The sequence below is a fragment of the Ipomoea nil genome, unplaced genomic scaffold (genome assembly GCF_001879475.1).
Source record: "Ipomoea nil cultivar Tokyo-kokei standard unplaced genomic scaffold, Asagao_1.1 scaffold3065, whole genome shotgun sequence".
NCBI lineage: Eukaryota > Viridiplantae > Streptophyta > Magnoliopsida > Solanales > Convolvulaceae > Ipomoea > Ipomoea nil.
This window is the reverse complement of record NW_017619493.1, coordinates 473592-482097: the sequence shown is the minus strand read 5'-3', so window position 1 is coordinate 482097 and position 8506 is coordinate 473592. Positions and strand designations below refer to the sequence as shown.

Genomic DNA, 8506 nt, shown 5'->3' with positions numbered 1-8506 from the left:
ACACAATAAACATGGGACGAGGCCCGGTCAGCGAATAATGCTGGTAACCCACCAATACATGTGAAATAACATACATAGATAAGATATAAGTTGTAAAGCCATTTTCGAAACGGAATACATATGTATAAGTCAAAAACCAAGAATAATTGTCAACACAAGACTCACGCTCTCAACAAGAACACGGGAACACATCCCAACACCACAAAGAATAACCACAACACAAATGATAAAGACAAGACCGATGGCAACACATGCCTTTGTGACTACACACGTCACAATAAGAGAACTCACAACAACAGCTACACAAGCCCTCGTGACATCACTCATCACGAGTTGATATGCCTTCCTTATGCCCGGTTCCAACCTTATGGCTACCCCCAACCTTATATCTAGTTCCAACCTTTACCTCCAGGACCCCTGTACACCAAGTCCAACCTTATTCCCCCGGGAACCGTCGTTCCCCCTCCAATAGTTCCTCCAAAAAAACCACCGATTTCATAGTACACGAGGGTACCGATCACACACGGCAATACATGCCACCCAAGAAACACGTGAACCTTACACAAAGGTCACAAACTCCATAATCAAGTCACGGGCACCACGAGGACCGCTGCCGTACCTTGGTGATTAAGGCCCCATAAACCGAAATCGTGCAATCCAGGTACAACCACACACACATCACACCTCAACAAGAATCAATCAACGGATCACAACGAAGATATGAAACCATTCTCAATCAAGGAATGGATCACAGTCCAACAACGACGATGAATAACACAAGTTATCATCAACCAATCGGAAGGTACAAATAACACACACGCTAGCATTTAAACACCCAACTAGCATGCTTATCAAACGGGTAAACCAAACGTAGTTCCGAAGAACACACAAGACTCATCACGGTTCAACGAAACACAATATTGAACAGTTTGCACGATTCAAGAAACCAAAGACCTACATGGATACCTACCATATAGTTCTAGACACACGAAACATCAAGAAGACACTCAAATAGTTCCACAAAAGAACATCGGGAAGTCAAAAGACCAAATACCGAGTCAAAAGAATCACGGGGAACAAATTCCCCAACAACACCACATCGTACCCCGCGGGTAGGCCCACGGGTAGGCCCCAACCCGTGGTTCCACCTGCGGGTACAGGCCACCCAAAATATGTACCCGGTGGGTGGGCGGCGGTTGGACCCCTACTCACCGTTCCGCCCGCGGGTACACACCTGTGCCCAAATAATCCCTTCGGGGATTTTCAACTCCAAGCTCAAATTCAAGTCCAAATCATGCCAAATCTCACATAATACAACAAAATGACTTGAATCAAAGGAATAGCCAAGCAATGGCATACAGGAACCCTAAACACAAGCTCTAGATATGCATTTTCACATGACAATGCATAAACACTCATATTTCATAGCAAAACACATGTAGAATCCAAGAAATATTCACATAGGTAAGAAAAATAGATTTTGTAGAGCATGGGTTACCTCTTGAAGACTGAAGACTTCACTTTACACCTCAACAAGCTCCTCACAAAGCTCACCTTCCAAACCCACTTCAAGAACATACCAAAAGATCATAAAGATCCAATCTTTAAGAAAAGACACCTTAGGTAATACTAAAAACACAAGATGAACTTAGATATTACCCTCCTAGATGCCCAAATATATGAAAGGTTGAATCTTGGAAGCAACTCTTGAAGTTTTGGCAAGGCTTCAATCTTGGATTGGAAGGAAAGCTATCTACCTTTTTAGAGAGAAGGTGGAGCTAGATTTTTAGAAAGTGTAAGGAAAGAATGAAGGTGGTCTACTAGGTTAGGTTACAATATTAACACCAAGTGAAAGGTCAAGAATACCCTTACTAACATAAGGAAACGTAAGGGAACAAGGGAACTCCCTATAAAGCTTAAGGTACAACTTTGACTTTGGGGTTGACTTGTCAATTAGTAGTCCCCGACTATTGAATTTTCAGTATTTTTAGGAATTAAACCATCAATTGAAATAGGGTTAATTAATCAATTAATCCCTTAATTGAATTTGGATTTCGGGGTGTCACATCAACGTTTATAAGAAGAACTGACAGGTGAATTATGAACCTATAACTCGTAAGATAAACATAATTGACCTAAAGTAGACATAGCTTTAGGCATTTGTGGTGATATTTGAATGTTGTTTAATGGGTTCAATTAATGTTGGTGAGATATCTAATAAAGGCTCGTGGATCTTGAATGCAAGATATAACCTAAATGTTCCTACTAAATTTTAATTCAATTATTAAGTTGGACTAGCTCCAGGATCTACTCCAGACAGAATAAAGAATTTAAATATAAAAGCAATAAATGGAACCGTGCACCAGGAAATGTTCACGCAGTTCGTAGCCTCACTCCTACGTCTGCGGGGCCACTCACGTCAGCCCAATCCACTAGATGATCAACAAGGAGTACAAGGGGGAGTACATTACACACTAAAGCATAAACTACACTACTCTGATCCAGCGACTACTCCAGCATCACCATGGACTTGACGTGCAGGCTATCTTCATCACACCTTGAACCAGTTGAGAAACCTTCAACCCACGAATATATTGATAGAAAAACCAGTGGAGCATTTTATTGTGATGATATGAAACCTCTTTGGTCTGAAAAAATGCAGCCTTCAATTCCTCAAATTAAGTTGCATCTCCTAATTTAAAAAGCCATGGAAGTAGAGTCTTGACCAAAATAAATGTTTGAATGAGTTTCACTTCTTCTGGATTACTTCCTGGAGCTGATCCTAGACTGCATCCTGGCGCTGACACTGGACTGGAGTAGGCGCTGATCCAGATTCAACCTGACACAGACACTAGACCATTTTGACAACTAATTTAAGCCAACTTAAGTGGGTTTTAAATGTGTAACATTTTACACTTACAATATCGACGGATGATCACAGTTAATTGGATACAACCTAGTAGCTCGACGGAGTATTAGGATATATTTGAAGCAATCATCACTATAGTCACAAGAATCAATACTTAGGAGAGTTAGTTAATTATCTAATAGGTGAACCCAAATCCCTAGTCTTCTATCAATTGGAATTTTCTTCGCTTTAAATTCATAAATATTCTTTTAAATTACATTAATTCTATTTATTTGCGTTTGTCCTTATCAACAAATCGATTATTCTAGATAACAGTTAACAATGTTCTTCGTGGGATCGACCTTAGAATACTCCAGGAATTTATACTGTGACGGACTCTGTGCGCTTGCAGATTATAGCAATCACCTACTAAGCCATACACATTAACCATTTGATAAACAAAATCACTTCTTAATCATAATATTTTGATCTCCTCGAATTAGCTTAATTTCGCATTGTAATATACACATCTAAGCATCATGAATAACCCAAATTTTTAATATGGAATAAAAAATCATAATATAGCCTCTAGTGGAATGCACAAGTGCGCTCAACAACTCAATAAGTAAGCTAGCACTTCTATACCAAATCAAGTATAAAAAGAACTAGCCCGCCCATGAAGCTCGGAGTTTAATCAAGCCAACAAGAGCGGCCTATTTGCTTTCTTGATTTGTGTCCTAGGTAGCAATTATAAGTTTCTCTCGTCAATCGAAAAGGAAAATCTTTTATTCTCATATAGCATGGAATTTATTGAACTATTAAACTATATCACTAGAAAGAGGGCTTAAACCTCTGACCTTATGGTTAACAACCACACGCTCTAACCAACTGAGCTATTCCAGCTTTGTATTTTATTGGGAAGAAATTTGAATTAATCTTCAATAGTACAAACCAAATCGTTACTCGAGTTCCCTTTCCCATAGCAGTGCCAAAAGTTGTAGCAATGTCATTTAATTATTCGTTGTCGTTCTAGCTATCCCAAAAGTTGTAAAACTTGTAACGTGTACATAGCAGTGCCCTTCTAGCTATCCCAAAAGTTTCTATTAGTACTTTTTATTACGGAGTATATGTTTAGTTAATAGTGAGGAGGCCTGCATGGTTGATGGAAGAGGCGGGTAATTTCTTTATCAAAAGGGGTGTTATAGAGGGTGGTAGCTTGAGGTGAGTTAATTGGTCCTCATCAAGGGAGGGATGGTTGGCCTGGTTTAAACTCGATCAATATTGATGAGGTGATGAAAGCAACCTTGGGGTTGACAAGTGGGTGGGGAAGGGGTACATAGCTTCGTTAGCAAATCTTGGGATCATAGATGGTTCACAAGGTCAATGTGAAAATTGGATTGACCAATAATTTCACTATTGAACTTTGGGAGCTCAAGGAGGGTAATCGGCTTGCGAGAAAAGGGGTTGCGTAACGTTGTGGTAGAGTTGGACTCGGAGGCTATGGTTAAGATCATGCAAGGGCATGTGAACACGAATCATGAGTGATGACCTCTGTGTTACACATACAAATCAAATTCAAGTATCACTATTAATTTACTTTCATGCATTTTATGTTTTCTGTTACATGTGTGATTATTATTCTTATTGTCCAGTATCGCATATTTTATTACAATAACTCACACATAAATCAACATTAGATTGTAAGTGTTGTTCCAACAGAACTTATTGCAATGAGAGATAATTAGCTAAATTAGTATTGTTGCATAAAATCTAAGTATTTATTATTATACAATGTTAAAATACATCAAAATCAGAGCTAGAAGAAATATATTGATTATATTTGAAAGAGTTTAATGTTTAGTGATACTGATGCACATGCTTATATAGGACTACATAATGGATTAAACCTAGGGTTTTTATATTTTGACAAATATATTGTTCCTTATGTCCTTTAATTTTCTCTACTTTGTCAATTTGCAGGTAGCCAGTGATATCTGTAAGATGCGCCGTCAGTCAATAAGTGCTGAAACTATCACTATCCTTCTTGGGCATGTAAGTATTATATTCTTAGCCTATTCATATATATCCAAGAAGATTCCCAGCTGATCCAGTTTATAAACTTCAACAAGCCTGGAATCTATACAGAGAAGGCAAATCAGATGAACTAGTTGATGATGATCTATTAGTTGAATAAGGTGATCTTTCTGAAGTTCTGAGATCAATCCATGTCGGTTTGCTATGCGTGCAGCAATATCTCGACGACAGACCAACCATGTCCTCTGTAGTTTAGATGTTAAGCAATGAGCGACATAGCTTGAACAAGTTCCTTAAATGAAGTTTCCATCAGCTTGTTTGATCCTAGGTAGTTGGCTACTTGAATTTTCCTATGCTAAGTTCGGCACAAACACATCAAAACCATGTAAAATTGTAAATAGCAAAACATGAATTTTTGCTATTAAAATACTTATATTTTTGTTACAATTATTTGACAAATATTAGTTATAATTGATTTTCTTTCTAATTAATGTGTACCTAGAGTTTATTTGTGATTGCAATATAAAGATTTTTGAAGAAATATAATTTAATGATAATTATAAAAATATAATAATGTAATTATAAAACATTTAGCGACACTTAATTATGAAAACAAAAATTATTTAGCGACACTTAGGCTCTGTTTGGCAAACCTAGCTGAAAAGCTATAAGCTAAGAGCTGAAAGCTCAAAATGAGCTGGAAGCTGAAAAGCTATAAGCTCGAAGCTGAAAACTGAAGAGCTGTTAAGCTAACTGTTATGATTGAAAGTGTTTGGTGAAACTAGCTTTTTGATAAGCTGATAAATGTAAAAAGACTAAAAACGACATCTTCATAAAATTTAAATTAGTTTGTTTACCAATTAAAATTTAACATTTTGTCTTTTAAAAAAAACTAACATTTTGAAATAAAACTATTAGCATAATCATGATCTAGCATCTCATAATGAAGTAGTAATATTGTTGCAAATCTAATAATAATAATAATAATAATAATAATAATAATAATAATAATAATAATAATAATAATAATAATAATAATAATAATAATAATAATAATAATAATAATAATAATAATAATATTTGCGGTGAAAGTTGCAGATAAAGAAAAAGAGAAAAGGGTTTTAATTGAGAAGGGTAAATTATGTCATTTCTTTAAAATAATAAGGATAAAGATGGAAAAAAGTTAGGAAGCTAGGAGCATATTCTGAAACGCTACCTTAGGTAGCGTTCCAAAATAAGCTCTTATTTTAAGCTAGGAGCTTATTTTGACATTACCAAACAGAGCTTAAAATAAGCTATAAGCTCCTAAATAAGCTCTGTCAAACATAGCCTTAATAACCGCCACTAAAATTTGAAAAATAAATAAATAAATAAATAGTTTTATTTAATGGCGGTTACAAAACCGCCGCTTAAAGCAAACGAAAAGTAACTAATCTTAGTGGCGGTTCCCAAACCGCCGCTAAATAAGTTTCCCATGAATTCCCGCGGTTGTTGAAAACCGCCGCTAAATGCTTCGCGACACACTATTTAGACACGGTTTAATAACCGCCGCTAAACGTTAAAAAAATAAAAAATAAAAAAATACCGCCAGCTAAATACCATATTTGGTGTAGTGTGAGCTTTTAGGTGCTGCATATCAACACTATATTATTTCGCCAAAGAAGTTGGTAAAATTATTAGTCGAGTTGATGAGGTATGTACTAGTCTCTGATATATAATAGGAAATGAATATTAATAATTGACTGAAAATTAATAATGATTCCAAACTGACTCAAATGCAAAAAAAAAAAAAAAAAAATGGTCAGACCTCCCAAACAATAGTATATGTAAATTGGTAAAGTATTTTGTTATTAATAATTTATTGGAAATATTTAAAAAAAAAGAATATGTTATTAATAATTAACTAATTAACTAATTGATATGTATTTAAAAATAATAATGACTTAGAATAAAATTGAAAGATGAAGTGAATATTAATAATTGACTGAAATTAAAAATGATCCCAAATTAATCAAAATGAAAAAAAATGCCAGACCGTCCAAACAATAGTATATGTAAATTGGAAAAGGAATCTATTATTAATATTTGACTGAAAATATTAAAAAAAAAAAAGAATATGTTATTAATAATTGACTAATTGATATGTATTGCAAAAAATAATTGACTGAGAATATAAATAACACGGAAATTAGGCCAATTGAAAAAGAAAATAAATATTAATAATTGTCTAAAAATTAAAAAAGATCTCCATATTAACTATTTTCGAAAAGAAAACATATTAACTATAGTATAGGTAAATTGGAAAAAGTATCTGCTATTAATAATTGACTGAAAATATTAAAAATAAATCTGTTATTAATAATTAATTAATTAATTAATAATGTATTAAAAAGAATAATTGACTGAGAATAAAAATGGCACGGAAATTAGGCCAATTGGAAAAGAAAATTAATATTAATACTTGATTAAAAATTAAAAATGATCACACACTGATTCAAATTAAAAAGGAAATGGTCAGACCGCCCACACAATAGTATAGATAAATTGGAAATTGAATATGTTATTAATAATTGACTGGAAATATTTAAAAAAATCTATTATTAATAACTAATTAATTAATATGTAGTAACAAAATAATATAATTGACTGAGATAAAAAAAATGACATGAAAATTATGTCAATTGAACAAAGAAATGAATATTAATAATTGGCTGGAAATTAAAAATGATCACCAATTAACTATTTCGAAAAAACAGTTTAACTATAATATAGGTATTATATGGGATACATATAGATCCGAACTCATTGATTTCCAGAGAAAATAGTCATGCAATGGGCAAACTATTTTGAGAATACTTTGCACAGAGAAGATTGTTACTACTATGTTAATTATATATATTGTAATTAAAAAAAGGAAATGAATATTAATAATTGACAGAAAATTAAAAATGATCCCAATTAACGATTTCGAAAAGGAAACGGATTAACAGTAGTATAGGTAAATTGGAAAAATAATATATTATTAGTAATTGACTGAAAATATTAAAAAATCTGTTATTAATAATTAACAAATTGATATGTATTAAAAAATAATTGACTATGAATAAAAATGACACACAAATTAGGTCAATTGAAAAATGAAATATTACTATTTTACTCAAAATTCTAAATGATCCCCGGTTAACTATTTCAAAAAGAAAACAGATTAACTATAATATATGTATTATATGGGATACATATGAATTCGAACTCATTGATTTTCCAGAGAAAATAGTAATGCAGTGGGCAATGGTCAATTGTATGTGGATTTTCCCGAATCACCCATCCAGATAGCCTAAAGGTGTTAGCTCAAGACGAGGATGGACAAGATTCTGTTGCTACTACCAATATCGTATACAAAGAGGTTTTCAATAATGTGTAGTTCCAGCCAGTGATACTATGTTTTCTTTTTATGCGAGGATGACAAAATTGGTATATATCTACACATAAATTATATCTTCCATACAAATAAATTAGGATAACAAATGATTTATATAACTGAGTTGCTAGACAACGAGCAAAATTTGCCACTTAATACCAATCATAAACACAGATATATAAAATCTCTAAATTTTTATCACCGGA

The 8506-nt window shown here is 33.5% G+C and overlaps 1 non-coding gene across 1 annotated transcript; it reads right to left on the bottom strand.

Moving 5' to 3' along the window:
• Nucleotides 1-3677: 3677 nt before the first annotated feature.
• Nucleotides 3678-3751, bottom strand: TRNAN-GUU. The gene has a single exon. It is a non-coding gene; the product is annotated as a tRNA-Asn (tRNA).
• Nucleotides 3752-8506: the final 4755 nt, after the last annotated feature.